The sequence below is a fragment of the Oncorhynchus nerka genome, unplaced genomic scaffold (assembly GCF_034236695.1).
Source record: "Oncorhynchus nerka isolate Pitt River unplaced genomic scaffold, Oner_Uvic_2.0 unplaced_scaffold_728, whole genome shotgun sequence".
NCBI classification, from domain to species: Eukaryota; Metazoa; Chordata; class Actinopteri; order Salmoniformes; family Salmonidae; genus Oncorhynchus; species Oncorhynchus nerka.
In genome coordinates this window covers 257903-278383 of record NW_027040462.1, presented here as the reverse complement: position 1 = coordinate 278383, position 20481 = coordinate 257903, and the positions used below count along the sequence as shown (strand labels likewise).

General features: G+C 45.1%; 1 long non-coding RNA gene across 1 annotated transcript in view; it reads left to right on the top strand.

The window, feature by feature from the left end:
* LOC135571147 (uncharacterized) overlaps positions 1–19236 on the top strand; it is a 24166-nt gene extending 4930 nt beyond the window's left edge. Inside the window, exon 3 of the long non-coding RNA XR_010463659.1 lies at positions 19202–19236. This is a non-coding gene — a long non-coding RNA (uncharacterized LOC135571147). The remainder of the gene's footprint in view (positions 1–19201) is intronic.
* The last annotated feature ends 1245 nt before the right edge of the window (positions 19237–20481 follow it).

Below are 20481 nucleotides of genomic sequence, written 5' to 3'. Positions count from 1 at the left end.
CATACATCACACTGAGACCTTTAACAGACTCTAGTCTGGTCATACATCACACTGAGACCTTTAACAGACTCTAGTCTGGTCATACATCACACTGAGACCTTTAACAGACTCTATTCTGGTCACACTGAGACCTTTAACAGACTCTAGTCTGGTCATACATCACACTGTCCCCTTTAACTGACTCTAGTCTGATCATACATCACACTGAGACCTTTAACAGACTCTAGTCTGGTCATACATCACACTGAGACCTTTAACAGACTCTAGTCTGGTCATACATCACACTGAGACCTTTAACAGACTCTAGTCTGGTCATACATCACACTGAGACCTTTAACAGACTCTAGTCTGGTCATACATCACACTGAGACCTTTAACAGACTCTATTCTGGTCATACATCACACTGAGACCTTTAACAGACTCTTGTCTGGTCACACTGAGACCTTTAACAGACTCTAGTCTGGTCATACATCACACTGTCCCCTTTAACTGACTCTAGTCTGATCATACATCACACTGAGACCTTTAACAGACTCTAGTCTGGTCATACATCACACTGAGACCTTTAACAGACTCTAGTCTGGTCATACATCACACTGAGACCTTTAACAGACTCTAGTCTGGTCATACATCACACTGAGACCTTTAACAGACTCTAGTCTGGTCATACATCACACTGAGACCTTTAACAGACTCTAGTCTGGTCATACATCACACTGAGACCTTTAACAGACTCTAATCTGGTCATACATCACACTGAGACCTTTAACAGACTCTAGTCTGGTCATACATCACACTGAGACCTTTAACAGACTCTAATCTGGTCATACATCACACTGAGACCTTTAACAGACTCTAGTCTGATCATACATCACACTGTCCCCTTTAACAGACTCTAGTCTGGTCATACATCACACTGAGACCTTTAACAGACTCTAGTCTGGTCATACATCACACTGTCCCCTTTAACAGACTCTAGTCTGGTCATACATCACACTGAGACCTTTAACAGACTCTAGTCTGATCATACATCACACTGAGACCTTTAACAGACTCTAGTCTGGTCACACTGAGACCTTTAACAGACTTTAGTCTGGTCATACATCACACTGTCCCCTTTAACTGACTCTAGTCTGATCATACATCACACTGAGACCTTTAACAGACTCTAGTCTGGTCATACATCACACTAAGACCTTTAACAGACTCTAGTCTGGTCATACATCACACTAAGACCTTTAACAGACTCTAGTCTGGTCATACATCACGCTGAGACCTTTAACAGACTCTAGTCTGGTCATACATCACACTGAGACCTTTAACAGACTCTAGTCTGATCATACATCACACTGTCCCCTTTAACAGACTCTAGTCTGGTCATACATCACACTGAGACCTTTAACAGACTCTAGTCTGGTCATACATCACACTGTCCCCTTTAACAGACTCTAGTCTGGTCATACATCACACTGAGACCTTTAACAGACTCTAGTCTGATCATACATCACACTGAGACCTTTAACAGACTCTAGTCTGGTCACACTGAGACCTTTAACAGACTTTAGTCTGGTCATACATCACACTGTCCCCTTTAACTGACTCTAGTCTGATCATACATCACACTGAGACCTTTAACAGACTCTAATCTGGTCATACATCACACTGAGACCTTTAACAGACTCTAGTCTGATCATACATCACACTGTCCCCTTTAACAGACTCTAGTCTGGTCATACATCACACTGAGACCTTTAACAGACTCTAGTCTGGTCATACATCACACTGTCCCCTTTAACAGACTCTAGTCTGTCATACATCACACTGAGACCTTTAACAGACTCTAGTCTGATCATACATCACACTGAGACCTTTAACAGACTCTAGTCTGGTCACACTGAGACCTTTAACAGACTTTAGTCTGGTCATACATCACACTGTCCCTTTAACTGACTCTAGTCTGATCATACATCACACTGAGACCTTTAACAGACTCTAGTCTGGTCATACATCACACTAAGACCTTTAACAGACTCTAGTCTGGTCATACATCACACTAAGACCTTTAACAGACTCTAGTCTGGTCATACATCACGCTGAGACCTTTAACAGACTCTAGTCTGGTCATACATCACACTGAGACCTTTAACAGACTCTAGTCTGATCATACATCACACTGTCCCCTTTAACAGACTCTAGTCTGGTCATACATCACACTGAGACCTTTAACAGACTCTAGTCTGGTCATACATCACACTGTCCCCTTTAACAGACTCTAGTCTGGTCATACATCACACTGAGACCTTTAACAGACTCTAGTCTGATCATACATCACACTGAGACCTTTAACAGACTCTAGTCTGGTCACACTGAGACCTTTAACAGACTTTAGTCTGGTCATACATCACACTGTCCCTTTTAACTGACTCTAGTCTGATCATACATCACACTGAGACCTTTAACAGACTCTAGTCTGGTCATACATCACACTAAGACCTTTAACAGACTCTAGTCTGGTCATACATCACGCTGAGACCTTTAACAGACTCTAGTCTGGTCATACATCACACTGAGACCTTTAACAGACTCTAGTCTGGTCATACATCACACTGAGACCTTTAACAGACTCTAGTCTGGTCATACATCACACTGTCCCCTTTAACTGACTCTAGTCTGGTCATACATCACACTGAGACCTTTAACAGACTATAGTCTGGTCATACATCACACTGAGACCTTTAACAGACTCTAGTCTGGTCATACATCACACTGAGACCTTTAACAGACTCTAGTCTGGTCATACATCACACTAAGACCTTTAACAGACTCTAGTCTGGTCGTGTACATCACACTGTCTCCTTTAACAGACTCTAGTCTGGTCGTACATCACACTGTCCCCTTTAACTGACTCTAGTCTGGTCATACATCACACTGAGACCTTTAACTGACTCTAGTCTGGTCGTACATCACACTGAGACCTTTAACAGACTCTAGTCTGGTCATACATCACACTGAGACCTTTAACAGACTCTAGTCTGGTCATACATCACACTAAGACCTTTAACAGACTCTAGTCTGGTCATACATCACACTGTCCCCTTTAACTGACTCTAGTCTGATCATACATCACACTGAGACCTTTAACAGACTCTAGTCTGGTCATACATCACACTGAGACCTTTAACAGACTCTAGTCTGGTCATACATCACACTGAGACCTTTAACAGACTCTAGTCTGGTCGTACATCACACTGAGACCTTTAACAGACTCTAGTCTGGTCATACATCACACTGAGACCTTTAACAGACTCTAGTCTGGTCATACATCACACTGAGACCTTTAACAGACTCTAATCTGGTCATACATCACACTGAGACCTTTAACAGACTCTAGTCTGGTCATACATCACACTGAGACCTTTAACAGACTCTAATCTGGTCATACATCACACTGAGACCTTTAACAGACTCTAGTCTGATCATACATCACACTGTCCCCTTTAACAGACTCTAGTCTGGTCATACATCACACTGAGACCTTTAACAGACTCTAGTCTGGTCATACATCACACTGTCCCCTTTAACAGACTCTAGTCTGGTCATACATCACACTGAGACCTTTAACAGACTCTAGTCTGATCATACATCACACTGAGACCTTTAACAGACTCTAGTCTGGTCACACTGAGACCTTTAACAGACTTTAGTCTGGTCATACATCACACTGTCCCCTTTAACTGACTCTAGTCTGATCATACATCACACTGAGACCTTTAACAGACTCTAGTCTGGTCATACATCACACTAAGACCTTTAACAGACTCTAGTCTGGTCATACATCACACTAAGACCTTTAACAGACTCTAGTCTGGTCATACATCACGCTGAGACCTTTAACAGACTCTAGTCTGGTCATACATCACACTGAGACCTTTAACAGACTCTAGTCTGATCATACATCACACTGTCCCCTTTAACAGACTCTAGTCTGGTGATACATCACACTGAGACCTTTAACAGACTCTAGTCTGGTCATACATCACACTGTCCCCTTTAACAGACTCTAGTCTGGTCATACATCACACTGAGACCTTTAACAGACTCTAGTCTGATCATACATCACACTGAGACCTTTAACAGACTCTAGTCTGGTCACACTGAGACCTTTAACAGACTTTAGTCTGGTCATACATCACACTGTCCCCTTTAACTGACTCTAGTCTGGTCATACATCACACTGTCCCCTTTAACTGACTCTAGTCTGGTCATACATCACACTGAGACCTTTAACAGACTCTAGTCTGGTCATACATCACACTGTCCCCTTTAACTGACTCTAGTCTGGTCATACATCACACTGAGACCTTTAACAGACTATAGTCTGGTCATACATCACACTGAGACCTTTAACAGACTCTAGTCTGGTCATACATCACACTGAGACCTTTAACAGACTCTAGTCTGGTCATACATCACACTAAGACCTTTAACAGACTCTAGTCTGGTCATACATCACACTGTCCTTTAACTGACTCTAGTCTGGTCATACATCACACTGAGACCTTTAACTGACTCTAGTCTGGTCATACATCACACTGAGACCTTTAACAGACTCTAGTCTGGTCATACATCACACTGAGACCTTTAACAGACTCTAGTCTGGTCATACATCACACTAAGACCTTTAACAGACTCTAGTCTGGTCGTACATCACACTGTCTCCTTTAACAGACTCTAGTCTGGTCGTACATCACACTGTCCCCTTTAACTGACTCTAGTCTGGTCATACATCACACTGAGACCTTTAACTGACTCTAGTCTGGTCATACATCACACTGAGACCTTTAACAGACTCTAGTCTGGTCATACATCACACTGAGACCTTTAACAGACTCTAGTCTGGTCGTACATCACACTGTCCCTTTAACTGACTCTAGTCTGGTCATACATCACACTGAGACCTTTAACTGACTCTAGTCTGGTCACATCACATCACAGACTGAGACCTTTAACAGACTCTAGTCTGGTCATACATCACACTGAGACCTTTAACAGACTCTAGTCTGGTCATACATCACACTGAGACCTTTAACAGACTCTAGTCTGGTCATACATCACACTGAGACCTTTAACAGACTCTAGTCTGGTCATACATCACACTGAGACCTTTAACAGACTCTAGTCTGGTCATACATCACACTGAGACCTTTAACAGACTCTAGTCTGGTCATACATCACACTGAGACCTTTAACAGACTCTATTCTGGTCACACTGAGACCTTTAACAGACTCTAGTCTGGTCATACATCACACTGTCCCCTTTAACTGACTCTAGTCTGATCATACATCACACTGAGACCTTTAACAGACTCTAGTCTGGTCATACATCACACTGAGACCTTTAACAGACTCTAGTCTGGTCATACATCACACTGAGACCTTTAACAGACTCTAGTCTGGTCATACATCACACTGAGACCTTTAACAGACTCTAGTCTGGTCATACATCACACTGAGACCTTTAACAGACTCTATTCTGGTCATACATCACACTGAGACCTTTAACAGACTCTTGTCTGGTCACACTGAGACATTTAACAGACTCTAGTCTGGTCATACATCACACTGTCCCCTTTAACTGACTCTAGTCTGATCATACATCACACTGAGACCTTTAACAGACTCTAGTCTGGTCATACATCACACTGAGACCTTTAACAGACTCTAGTCTGGTCATACATCACACTGAGACCTTTAACAGACTCTAGTCTGGTCGTACATCACACTGAGACCTTTAACAGACTCTAGTCTGGTCATACATCACACTGAGACCTTTAACAGACTCTAGTCTGGTCATACATCACACTGAGACCTTTAACAGACTCTAATCTGGTCATACATCACACTGAGACCTTTAACAGACTCTAGTCTGGTCATACATCACACTGAGACCTTTAACAGACTCTAATCTGGTCATACATCACACTGAGACCTTTAACAGACTCTAGTCTGGTCATACATCACACTGAGACATTTAACAGACTCTAATCTGGTCATACATCACACTGAGACATTTAACAGACTCTAGTCTGGTCATACACCACACTGTCCCCTTTAACAGACTCTAGTCTGGTCATACAGACATTTAACTGACTCTAGTCTGGTCATACATCACACTGTCCCCTTTAACAGACTCTAGTCTGGTCATACATCACACTGAGACCTTTAACAGACTCTATTCTGGTCATACATCACACTGAGACAGACTCTAGTCTGGTCATACATCACACTGAGACCTTTAACAGACTCTATTCTGGTCATACATCACACTGAGACCTTTAACAGACTCTAGTCTGGTCACACTGAGACCTTTAACAGACTCTAGTCTGGTCATACATCACACTGTCCCTTTAACTGACTCTAGTCTGATCATACATCACACTGAGACCTTTAACAGACTCTAGTCTGGTCATACATCACACTGAGACCTTTAACAGACTCTAGTCTGGTCACATCACACTGAGACCTTTAACAGACTCTAGTCTGGTCATACATCACACTGAGACCTTTAACAGACTCTAGTCTGGTCATACATCACACTGAGACCTTTAACAGACTCTACTGGTCACACCCTTTAACAGACTCTAGTCTGGTCATACATCACACTGAGACCTTTAACAGACTCTATTCTGGTCATACATCACACTGAGACCTTTAACAGACTCTAGTCTGGTCACACTGAGACCTTTAACAGACTCTAGTCTTTGTCCTTTAACAGACTCTAGTCTGGTCATACATCACACTGTCCCTTTAACAGACTCTAGTCTGGTCATACATCACACTGAGACCTTTAACAGACTCTAGTCTGGTCATACATCACACTGAGACCTTTAACAGACTCTAGTCTGGTCATACATCACACTGAGACCTTTAACAGACTCTAGTCTGGTCATACATCACACTGTCCCCTTTAACAGACTCTAGTCTGGTCATACATCACACTGAGACCTTTAACAGACTCTAGTCTGGTCATACATCACACTGAGACCTTTAACAGACTCTAGTCTGGTCATACATCACACTGTCCCTTTAACAGACTCTAGTCTGGTCATACATCACACTGAGACCTTTTCTGGTCAACAGACTCTAGTCTGGTCATACATCACACTGTCCCCTTTAACAGACTCTAGTCTGACACATCACACTGAGACCTTTAACAGACTCTAGTCTGGTCATACATCACACTGAGACCTTTAACAGACTCTAGTCTGGTCATACATCACACTGAGACCTTTAACAGACTCTAGTCTGGTCATACATCACACTGAGACCTTTAACAGACTCTAGTCTGGTCATACATCACACTGAGACCTTTAACAGACTCTAGTCTGGTCATACATCACACTGAGACATTTAACAGACTCTAGTCTGAGACATCAGACTCTACATCACACTGTCCCCTTTAACAGACTCTAGTCTGGTCATACATCACACTGAGACCTTTAACAGACTCTAGTCTGGTCATACATCACACTGAGACCTTTAACAGACTCTAGTCTGGTCATACATCACACTGAGACCTTTAACAGACTCTAGTCTGGTCGTACATCACACTGAGACCTTTAACAGACTCTAGTCTGGTCATACATCACACTGAGACCTTTAACAGACTCTAGTCTGGTCATACATCACACTGAGACCTTTAACAGACTCTAATCTGGTCATACATCACACTGAGACCTTTAACAGACTCTAGTCTGGTCATACATCACACTGAGACCTTTAACAGACTCTAATCTGGTCATACATCACACTGAGACCTTTAACAGACTCTAGTCTGGTCATACATCACACTGAGACATTTAACAGACTCTAATCTGGTCATACATCACACTGAGACATTTAACAGACTTTAACAGAACAGACTCTAGTCTGGTCATACATCACACTGAGACATTTAACAGACTCTAGTCTGGTCATACATCACACTGTCCCCTTTAACAGACTCTAGTCTGGTCATACATCACACTGAGACCTTTAACAGACTCTAGTCTGGTCATACATCACACTGAGACCTTTAACAGACTCTAGTCTGGTCATACATCACACTGAGACCTTTAACAGACTCTATTCTGGTCATACATCACACTGAGACCTTTAACAGACTCTAGTCTGGTCACACTGAGACCTTTAACAGACTCTAGTCTGGTCATACATCACACTGTCCCCTTTAACTGACTCTCTAGTCTGATCATACATCACACTGAGACCTTTAACAGACTCTAGTCTGGTCATACATCACACTGAGACCTTTAACAGACTCTATTCTAGTCATACATCACACTGAGACCTTTAACAGACTCTAGTCTGGTCACACTGAGACCTTTAACAGACTCTAGTCTGGTCATACATCACACTGTCCCCTTTAACTGACTCTAGTCTGATCATACATCACACTGAGACCTTTAACAGACTCTAGTCTGGTCATACATCACACTGAGACCTTTAACAGACTCTAGTCTGGTCACACTGAGACCTTTAACAGACTCTAGTCTGGTCATACATCACACTGAGACCTTTAACAGACTCTATTCTGGTCATACATCACACTGAGACCTTTAACAGACTCTAGTCTGGTCACACTGAGACCTTTAACAGACTCTAGTCTGGTCATACATCACACTGTCCCCTTTAACTGACTCTAGTCTGATCATACATCACACTGTCCCCTTTAACAGACTCTAGTCTGGTCATACATCACACTGAGACCTTTAACAGACTCTAGTCTGGTCGTACATCACACTGAGACCTTTAACAGACTCTAGTCTGGTCATACATCACACTGAGACCTTTAACAGACTCTAGTCTGGTCATACATCACACTGTCCCTTTAACAGACTCTAGTCTGGTCATACATCACACTGAGACCTTTAACAGACTCTAGTCTGGTCATACATCACACTGAGACCTTTAACAGACTCTAGTCTGGTCATACATCACACTGTCCCCTTTAACAGACTCTAGTCTGGTCATACATCACACTGAGACCTTTAACAGACTCTAGTCTGGTCATACATCACACTGAGACCTTTAACAGACTCTAGTCTGGTCATACATCACACTGTTCCTTTAACAGACTCTAGTCTGGTCATACATCACACTGAGACATTTAACAGACTCTAGTCTGGTCATACATCACACTGAGACCTTTAACAGACTCTAGTCTGGTCATACATCACACTGAGACCTTTAACAGACTCTAGTCTGGTCATACATCACACTGAGACATTTAACAGACTCTAGTCTGGTCATACATCACACTGAGACCTTTAACAGACTCTAGTCTGGTCATACATCACACTGTCCCCTTTAACAGAATCTAGTCTGGTCATACATCACACTGAGACCTTTAACAGACTCTAGTCTGGTCATACATCACACTGTCCCCTTTAACAGAATCTAGTCTGGTCATACATCACACTGAGACCTTTAACAGACTCTAGTCTGGTCGTACATCACACTGAGACCTTTAACAGAATCTAGTCTGGTCATACATCACACTGAGACCTTTAACAGACTCTAGTCTGGTCGTACATCACACTGAGACCTTTAACAGAATCTAGTCTGGTCATACATCACACTGAGACCTTTAACAGACTCTAGTCTGGTCATACATCACACTGAGACATTTAACAGACTCTAGTCTGGTCTTACATCACACTGAGACCTTTAACAGACTCTAGTCTGGTCATACATCACACTGTCCCCTTTAACAGAATCTAGTCTGGTCATACATCACACTGAGACCTTTAACAGACTCTAGTCTGGTCATACATCACACTGTCCCCTTTAACAGAATCTAGTCTGGTCATACATCACACTGAGACCTTTAACAGACTCTAGTCTGGTCGTACATCACACTGAGACCTTTAACAGAATCTAGTCTGGTCATACATCACACTGAGACCTTTAACAGACTCTAGTCTGGTCATACATCACACTGTCCCCTTTAACAGAATCTAGTCTGGTCATACATCACACTGAGACCTTTAACAGACTCTAGTCTGGTCGTACATCTCACTCTTATTTTATTTTTTTATTTCACATTTATTTAACCAGGTAGGCTAGTTGAGAACAAGTTCTCATTTGCAACTGCGACCTGACCAAGATAAAGCATAGCAGTGTGAACAGACAACACAGAGTTACACATGGAGTAAACAATTAACAAGTCAATAACACAGTAGGAAAAAAAAAGGGGGAGTCTATATACATTGTGTGCAAAAGGCATGAGGTAGGCGAATAATTACAATTTTGCAGATTAACACTGGAGTGATAAATGATCAGATGGTCATGTACAGGTAGAGATATTGGTGTGCAAAAGAGTAGAAAAGTAAATAAATAAAAACAGTATGGGGATGGGGTAGGTAAAAATGGGTGGGCTATTTACCGATAGACTATGTACAGCTGAAGCGACGGTTAGCTGCTCAGATAGCAGATGTTTGAAGTTGGTGAGGGAGATAAAAGTCTCCAACTTCAGCGATTTTTGCAATTTGTTCCAGTCACAGGCAGCAGAGAACTGGAACGAAAGGCGGCCAAATGAGGTGTTGACTTTAGGGATGATCAGTGAGATACACCTGCTGGAGCGCGTGCTACGGATGGGTGTTGCCATCGTGACCAGTGAACTGAGATAAGGCGGAGCTTTACCTAGCATGGACTTGTAGATGACCTGAGCCAGTGGGTCTGGCGACGAATATGTAGCGAGGGCCAGCCGACTAGAGCATACAAGTCGCAGTTGTGGGTGGTATAAGGTGCTTTAGTGACAAAACGGATGGCAGTGTGATAAACTGCATCCAGTTTGCTGAGTAGAGTGTTGGAAGCAATTTTGTAGATGACATCGCCGAAGTCGAGGATCGGTAGGATAGTCAGTTTTACTAGGGTAAGTTTGGCGGCGTGAGTGAAGGAGGCTTTGTTGCGGAATGGAAAGCCGACTCTTGATTTGATTTTCGATTGGTGATGTTTGATATGAGTCTGGAAGGAGAGTTTACAGTCTCGCCAGACACCTAGGTACTTACAGATGTCCACATATTCAAGGTTGGAACCATCCAGGGTGGTGATGCTGGTCAGGAGTGCGGGTGCAGGCAGCGAACGGTTGAAAAGCATGCATTTGGTTTTACTAGCGTTTAAGAGCAGTTGGAGGCCACGGAAGGAGTGTTGTATGGCATTGAAGCTCGTTTGGAGGTTAGATAGCACAGTGTCCAAGGACGGGCCGGAAGTATATAGAATGGTGTCGTCTGCGTAGAGGTGGATCAGGGAATCGCCCGCAGCAAGAGCAACATCATTGATATATACAGAAAAAGAGTCAGCCCGAGGATTGAACCCTGTGGCACCCCCATAGAGACTGCCAGAGGACCGGACAGCATGCCCTCCGATTTGACACACTGAACTCTGTCTGCAAAGTAATTGGTGAACCAGGCAAGGCAGTCATCCGAAAAACCGAGGCTACTGAGTCTGCCGATAATTAAGAATATGGTGATTGACCGAGTCGAAAGCCTTGGCAAGGTCGATGAAGACGGCTGCACAGTACTGTCTTTTATCGATGGTGGTTATGATATCGTTTAGTACCTTGAGCGTGGCTGAGGTGCACCCGTGACCGGCTCGGAAACCAGATTGCACAGCGGAGAAGGTACGGTGGGATTCGAGATGGTCAGTGACCTGTTTGTTGACTTGGCTTTCGAAGACCTTAGATAGGCAGGGCAGGATGGATATAGGTCTGTAACAGTTTGGGTCCAGGGTGTCTCCCCCTTTGAAGAGGGGGATGACTGCGGCAGCTTTCCAAACCTTGGGGATCTCAGACGATATGAAAGAGAGGTTGAACAGGCTGGTAATAGGGGTTGCGACAATGGCGGCGGATAGTTTCAGAAATAGAGGGTCCAGATTGTCAAGCCCAGCTGATTTGTACGGGTCCAGGTTTTGCAGCTCTTTTCAGAACATCTGCTATCTGGATTTGGGTAAAGGAGAACCTGGAGAGGCTTGGGCGAGTAGCTGCCGGGGGCGGAGCTGTTGGCCGAGGTTGGAGTAGCCAGGCGGAAGGCATGGCCAGCCGTTGAGAAATGCTTGTTGAAGTTTTCGATAATCATGGATTAATCGGTGGTGACCGTGTTACCTAGCCTCAGTGCAGTGGGCAGCTGGGAGGAGGTGCTCTTGTTCTCCATGGACTTCACAGTGTCCCAGAACTTTTTGGAGTTGGAGCTACAGGATGCAAACTTCTGCCAGAAGAAGCTGGCCTTAGCTTTCCTGACTGACAGCGTGTATTGGTTCCTGACTTCCCTGAACAGTTGCATATCGCGGGGACTATTCGATGCTATTGCAGTCCGCCACAGGATGTTTTTGTACTGGTCGAGGGCAGTCAGGTCTGGAGTGAACCAAGAGCTATATCTGTTCTTAGTTCTGCATTTTTTGAACAGAGCATGCTTATCTAAAATGGTGAGGAAGTTACTTTTAAAGAATGACCAGGCATCCTCAACTGACGGGATGAGGTCAATGTCCTTCCAGGATACCCGGGCCAGGTCGATTAGAAAGGCTTGCTCACAGAAGTGTTTTAGGGAGCGTTTGACAGTGATGAGGGGTGGTCGTTTGACTGCGGCTCCGTAGCGGATACAGGCAATGAGGCAGTGATCACTGAGACTTTTAACAGACTCTATTCTGGTCGTACATCACACTGAGACCTTTAACCGACTCTAGTCTGGTCGTACATCATACTGAGACCTTTAACAGACTCTAGTCTGATCATAATAATACCTTTAACAGACTCTAGTCTGATCATAATAAGACCTTTAACAGACTCTAGTCGTACATCACACTGAGACCTTCAACAGACTCTAGTCATACAGTGCATTCGAAAATATTCAGACCCCTTGACTTTTTCCACATTTTGTTACATTACAGCCTTATTCTAAAATCGATTAAAAAAAATAAAAAATCATTAATCTACACACAATACCCCATAATGACATCACAATACCCTATAATGACACCGCAATACCCCATAATGACATCACATTGCCCCATAATGACATCACAATACCCCATAATAATGTCACAATACCCCATAATGACATCACAATAGCCCTTAATGACATCACACTACCCCTTAATGACATCACAATACCCCATAATGACATCACAATACCCCATAATGACATCACAATAGCCCCTAATGACATCACAATACCCCATAATGACATCACAATAGCCCTTAATGACATCACAATACCCCCATAATGACAAAGTGAAAAGAGGTTTTTAGATATTTTTGCAAATGTATAAAAAACAGAAATATCCTTTGCTATGAGACTCGAAATTGAGCTCAGGTGCATCCTGTTTCCATGATCATCCTTCAGATGTTTCTACAACTTGATTGGAGTCCACCTGTGGTAAATTCAAATGATTGGACATGATTTGGAAAGGCACACACCTGTCTATATAAGGTCCCACAGTTGACAGTGCATGTCAGAGCAAAAACCAAGCCATGATGTCAAAGGAATTGTCAATAGAGCTCAGAGACAGGATTATGTAGATGCACAGATCTGAGGAAGGGTACCAAAACATTTCTGAATCATTGAAGATCCCCAAGAAAACAGTGGTCTCCATCATTCTTAAATGGAAGACGTATGGAACCACCTAGACTCTTCCTAGAGCTGGCCGCTAGGACAAACTGAGCAATCTGGGGAGCAGGGCCTTGGTCAGGAGGTGACGAAGAACCCGATGTCCTCTGACAGAGCTCCAGAGGTCCTCTGTGGAGATGGGAGAACCTTCCAGAAGGACAACCATCTCTGCATCACTCCACCAATCAGGCCTTTATGCTAGAGTGGCCAGAAGGAAGCCACTCCTCAGTAAAAGGCACATGACAGCCTGCTTGGAGTTTGCCAAAGGCACCTAAAGGACTCTCAGACCATGAGAAACAAGATCTTCTGGTCTGATGAAACCAAGTTTGAACTCCTTGGCTTGAATGCCAAGCGTCACCTCTGGAGGAAACCTGGCACCATCCCTACGGTGAATAATGGTGGTGGCAGCATCCTGGTGTGGGGATGTTTTTCAGCGGCAGAGACTAGGAGACTAGTCAGGGTCAAGGGAAAGATGAATGGAGCAAAGTACAGAGAGATCCTTGATGAAAACCTGCTCCAAAGCACTCAGGACCTCAGACTGGGGCGAAGCTTCACCTTCCAACAGGACAATGACCCTAAGCACACAGCCAAGACAATGCAGTAGTGGCTTCAGGACAAGTCTCTGAATATCATTGATTGGCCCAGCCAGATCCCGGACTTGAACCTGATTGAACATCTCTGGTGAGACCTGAAAATAGCTGTGCAGCAACACTCCCCATCCAACCTGACAGAGCTTTAGAGGATCTGCAGAGAAGAATGGGAGAAACTCCTCAAACACAGATGTGCAAAACTTGTAGCGTCAAACCCAAGAAGAGTCGAGGCTGTAATCGCTGTCAATGGTGCTTCAACAAAGTACTGAGTAAAGGGTCTGAAAACTTATGTAAATTTGATAATTTCCTTTGTTTTCTTTAAAATAAATTTGCAGACATTTTGTGACAACCTGTTTTTGCTTTGTCATTATGGGGTATTGTGTGTAGATTGATGAGGCTGTAACGTAACAACTCATTTAGAAAAAGTCAAGCGGTCTGGATACTTTCTGAATGCGTTGTACCTCAAATTCAAATCAAATTTATTTATATAGCCCTTCGTACATCAGCTGATATCTCAAAGTGCTGTACAGAAACCCAGCCTAAAACCCCAAACAGCAAGCAATGCAGGTGTAAAAGCACGGTGGCTAGGAAAACTCCCTAGAAAGGCCAAAACCTAGGAAGAAACCTAGAGAGGAACCAGGCTATGTGGGGTGGCCAGTCCCCTTCTGGCTGTGCCGGGTAGAGATTATAACAGAACATGGCCAAGATGTTCAAATGTTCATAAATGACCAGCATGGTCGAATAATAATAAGGCAGAACAGTTTAAACTGGAGCAGCAGCACAGTCAGGTGGACTGGGGACAGCAAGGAGTCATCATGTCAGGTAGTCCTGGGGCACGGTCCTAGGGCTCAGGTCCTCCGAGAGAGAGAAAGAAAGAGAGAATTAGAGAGAGCATATGTGGGGTGGCCAGTCCCCTTCTGGCTGTGCCGGTGGAGATTATAACAGAACGTGGCCAAGATGTTCAAATGTTCATAAATGACCAGCATGGTCGAATAATAGTAAGGCAGAACAGTTGAAACTGGAGCAGCAGCATGGCCAGGTGGACTGGGGACAGCAAGGAGTCATCATGTCAGGTAGTCCTGGGACATGGTCCTAGGGCCCAGGCCAGTTGAAACTGGAGCAGCAGCATGGCCAGGTGGACTGGGGACAGCAAGGAGTCATCATGTCAGGTAGTCCTGGGACATGGTCCTAGGGCCCAGGCCAGTTGAAACTGGAGCAGCAGCATGGCCAGGTGGACTGGGGACAGCAAGGAGTCATCATGTCAGGTAGTCCTGGGGCACGGTCCTAGGGCTCAGGTCCTCCGAGAGAGAGAAAGAAAGAGAGAAGGAGAGAATTAGAGAACGCACACTTAGATTCACAGGGACACCGAATAGGACAGGAGAAGTACTCAGATATAACAAACTGACCCTAGCCCCCCGACACATACCTCATACTAAACTCCGCCCCTTTCTGGGCACAATGCCCCCCATCAGCTGGACTATCACTTCTTATCTCGAGCTATTTTAACACACAAAACGTGTAGATAACACAGTGGCATTTAGATCATCCATGGCTAGAGGTATCATACTAACATTACAACTAATTAGAAGAAAATAAATGAATGCATTCTTGTCACTCCAATGTGACTGTAGACATTAAAAAGTCTAGTTTCATTGTCTGTGAAATCAGCCACAAAAGGGGGGTTGCTCTTTGCCATGTTAATACGTCTTACAAAATACAATGACATTCTGGCATTCCAGAATGTCATTGTTCTATTCTGTCAGTACCACCACAGAAGAGGCTCGTTAACGCACCACTGTACCCACCCAAATGGGCGCCTGCCTGCCTGGAATAGGGAGTCAGGGCTCGCCTCCCTGCCCCCCCCCACCCATCTAAAAGGTCCCCTTTTTCTCCTCTCTCGCTTCCCATTATCCCCTCCCAGCGGGCTAGCGGGGGCTCGGGGTCTGACCGGGGCTGAAGCCGTGGCCAGAGAACTTTAAACAGCCATGAAACAATCCTATCTGCTTCCGCCATCTCCACCATGCACCTCTCTACTGGTCTGTTCTCAGAGTCTCTCTACTGGTCTGTTCTCAGAGTCTCTCTACTGGTCTGTTCTCAGAGTCTCTCTACTGGTCTGTTCTCAGAGTCTCTCTACTGGTCTGTTCTCAGAGTCTCTCTACTGGTCTGTTCTCAGAGTCTCTACTGGTCTGTTCTCAGAGTCTCTACTGGTCTGTTCTCAGAGTCTCTACTGGTCTGTTCTCAGAGTCTCTACTGGTCTGTTCTCAGAGTCTCTCTACTGTTCTGTTCTCAGAGTCTCTCTACTGGTCTGTTCTCAGAGTCTCTCTACTGGTCTGTTCTCAGAGTCTCTACTGGTCTGTTCTCAGAGTCTCTACTGGTCTGTTCTCAGAGTCTCTCTACTGGTCTGTTCTCAGAGTCTCTACTGGTCTGTTCTCAGAGTCTCTCTACTGGTCTGTTCTCAGAGTCTCTCTACTGTTCTGTTCTCAGAGTCTCTACTGGTCTGTTCTCAGAGTCTCTACTGGTCTGTTCTCAGAGCCTCTACTGGTCTGTTCTCAGAGTCTCTCTACTGGTCTGTACTCAGAGTCTCTCCACTGGTCTGTTCTCAGAGTCTCTCTACTGCTCTGTTCTCAGAGTCTCTACTGGTCTGTTCTCAGAGTCTCTACTGGTCTGTTCTCAGAGTCTATCTACTGGTCTGTTCTCAGAGTCTCTACTGGTCTGTTCTCAGAGTCTCTCTACTGGTCTGTTCTCAGAGTCTCTCTACTGGTCTGTTCTCAGAGTCTCTCTACTGGTCTATTCTCAGAGTCTCTCTACTGGTCTGTTCTCAGAGTCTCTCTACTGGTCTGTTCTCAGAGTCTCTCTACTGGTCTGTTCTCAGAGTATCTCTACTGGTCTGTTCTCAGAGTATCTCTACTGGTCTGTTCCTAGAGTCTCTCTATTGGTCTGTTCTCAGAGTCTCTCTACTGGTCTGTTCTCAGAGTCTCTCTACTGGTCTGTTCTCATAGTCTCTCTACTGGTCTGTTCTCAGAGTCTCTCTACTGGTCTGTTCTGGTCATAGTTCTATGAAGTGCTGTGTTGTTCTGTTCTGTCCTGGCACCACACCTCTGATGAGGCATAGTGTAACAGTAATGTCATCAGTCTCTGTGTAGTTTAATTTACCACCACACCTCTGATGAGGCATAGTGTAACAGTCCCAGTTATTCCTCTCAGAGAGTAAAGACCTGCAGCTCTGTCTGCTTTCTGTGAAGATCTGCCTGCTGTCATTCCTCTCCTAATGAAACATTGTGTAACAGCGTTGTTCATCAGTCATTCCCCTGGCCTGTCATTCCCCTGACCTGTCATTCCCCTGACCTGTCATTCCCCCTGACCAGTCATTCCCCTGACCAGTCATTCCCTTGGCCTGTCATTCCCCTGACCGGTCATTCCCCTGACCTGTCATTCCCTGACCAGTCATTCCCCTGATCTGTCATTCCCTGACCTGTCATTCCCTGACCTGTCATTCCCCCTGACCAGTCATTCCCCTGACCAGTCATTCCCCTGACCAGTCATTCCCCTTCCCCTGACCTGTCATTCCCCTGACCTGTCATTCCCCCTGACCAGTCATTCCCCTGACCTGTCATTCCCCCTGACCAGTCATTCCCCTGACCTGTCATTCCCCTGACCAGTCATTCCCCTGACCTGTCATTCCCCCTGACCAGTCATTCCCCCTGACGTGTCATTCCCCTGACCAGTCATTCCCCTGACCAGTCATTCCCTTGGCCTGTCATTCCCCTGGCCTGTCATTCCCCTGACCTGCCATTCCCCCTGACCAGTCATTCCCCTGGCCTGTCATTCCCCTGACCCGTCATTCCCCTGACCAGTCATTCCCCTGACCCGTCATTACCCTGACCAGTCATTCCCCTGACCTGTCATTTTCCTGATCTGTCATTCCCCTGACCAGTCATTCCTATGACCAGTCATTCCTCTGACCAGTCATTCCCCTGACCAGTCATTTTCCTGATCTGTCATTCCTCTGACCAGTCATTCCCCTGACCAGTCATTCCCCTGACCGCTCATTCCCCTGACCGGTCATTCCCCTGACCTGCCATTCCCCTGACCAGTCATTCCCCTGACCAGTCATTCCCCTGGCCTGTCATTCCCCTGACCTGTCATTCCCCTGGCCGGTCCTTCCCCTGGCCGGTCATTCCCCTGACCGGTCTTTCCCCTGACCGGTCTTTCCCCTGACCGGTCATTCCCCTGACCTGTCATTCCCCTGGCCTACTACACAACGCTGTGCGTTACAGGGAAGACATCCTCCTTCCTCATGTGGCACCCTTCTTCCAGGCTCATCCTGACATGACCCTCCAGCATGACAATGCCACCAGCCATACTGCTCGTTCTGAGCGTGATTTCCTGCAAGACAGGAATGTCGGTGTTCTGCCATGGCCAGCGTAGAGCCCGGATCTCAATCCCATTGAGCACGTCTGGGTCCTGTTGAGGGGTCCGGTTGGATCAGAGGGTGAGGGCTAGGGCCATTCCCCCCAGAAATGTCCGGGAACTTGCAGGTGCCTTGGTGGAAGAGTGGGGTAACATCTCACAGCAAGAACGGGCAAATCTGGTGCAGTCCATGAGGAGGAGATGCACTGCAGTACTGTTACTTTTGATTTTGACCCCCCCTTTGTTCAGGGACACATTATTAAATTTCTGCTAGTCACATGTCTGTGGAACTTGTTCAGTTAATGTCTCAGTTGTTGAATCTTGTTATGTTCATACATATATTTACACATTACTGAAAATAGTTGCGCAGTTGACAGTGAGAGGACATTTCTTTTTTTGCTGAGTTTAGTTGAAAAACGTGTTTGCTTGAATATCAAAACATGTACCTTTATAAGTGAATTGCCAACTTGACTTTTGTTTAATCTTTGCTTGATGTATGGTATCTTGTTTCAGTCACTGACAGCCATTCTATCGCTCAGGTCCATCGACAGTCAGTGGCCTACAGGTGTCTGGGGACATCAGACAGCCTGGGAGTTTCCTGGGCAGCCTGGCCCAGGGAGGACTGAGCGCTTCAGGCTACTGCTCACCGACTGAGTGGGTGTGGTGAGGAACCTGACTCTGGAGAGCACCGCTAAAGACTACACTGTCACCGACCTGGTGCCAGGGCGCGTATAACATCACCATGGTGACGGAGGCAGGGGGACGCCAGAGTACCACCTCAAGACAAATACAGACGGGTAAGGATTCAGTCTTGAAATGGGATTCATTGGAATGGACTCTCCTTAGATGACATCAGCATCTGTAACAGCGACGTAACATGTATTGTACATAGTCCATCGGTAAATAGCCCACCCAATTTACCTACCTCATCCCCATACTGTTTTTATTTATTTACTTTTCTGCTCTTTTGCACACCAGTATCTCTACCTGCACATGACCATCTGATCATTTATCACTCCAGTGTTAATCTGCTAAATTGTAATTATTCGCCTACCTCCTCATGCCTTTTGCACACATTGTATATAGACTCCCCCTTTTTTCTACTGTGTTATTGACTTGTTAATTGTTTACTCCATGTGTAACTCTGTGTTGTCTGTTCACACTGCTATGCTTTATCTTGGCCAGGTCGCAGTTGCAAATGAGAACTTGTTCTCAACTAGCCTACCTGGTTAAATAAAGGTGTTCTCAACTAGCCTACCTGGTTAAATAAAGGTGAAATAAATAAATAAATAAAAACATATTTGTAAGTTAGGATCATCACTATATTTAGATATAAAAATTTCATTATAACTATTAAAGTCATACTGCACCAAATTCCAGGAAAGCGCTTCGGTGATCAGCTATTAATTTTAACCATTGAGCTTCTCACATAGTCATCAGCCCACACGAATAATGGTATAGTGAGAATATGGGAATGTGCCAACCTCTCCTCTGCTCCCTGCATCCTGTGGAGCGTTAGGGTCTGGTATGGACCCAGGGCGCGTCCTGTGGAGTGTATGGGAAAGACTGAGTGTTAGGGTCTGGTATGGACCCAGGGCCCAAGCCTGCTTTCTTTCCCAACAGAGTCCCTCCCCAACCAAGCCTGCTTTCTTTCCCAACAGAGTCCCTCCCCAACCAAGCCTGCTTTCCCCAACAGAGTCCCTCCCCAACCAAGCCTGCTTTCTTTCCTAACAGAGTCCCTACCCAACCAAGCCTGCTTTCTTTCCTAACAGAGTCCCTACCCAACCAAGCCTGCTTTCTTTCCCAACAGAGTCCCTAC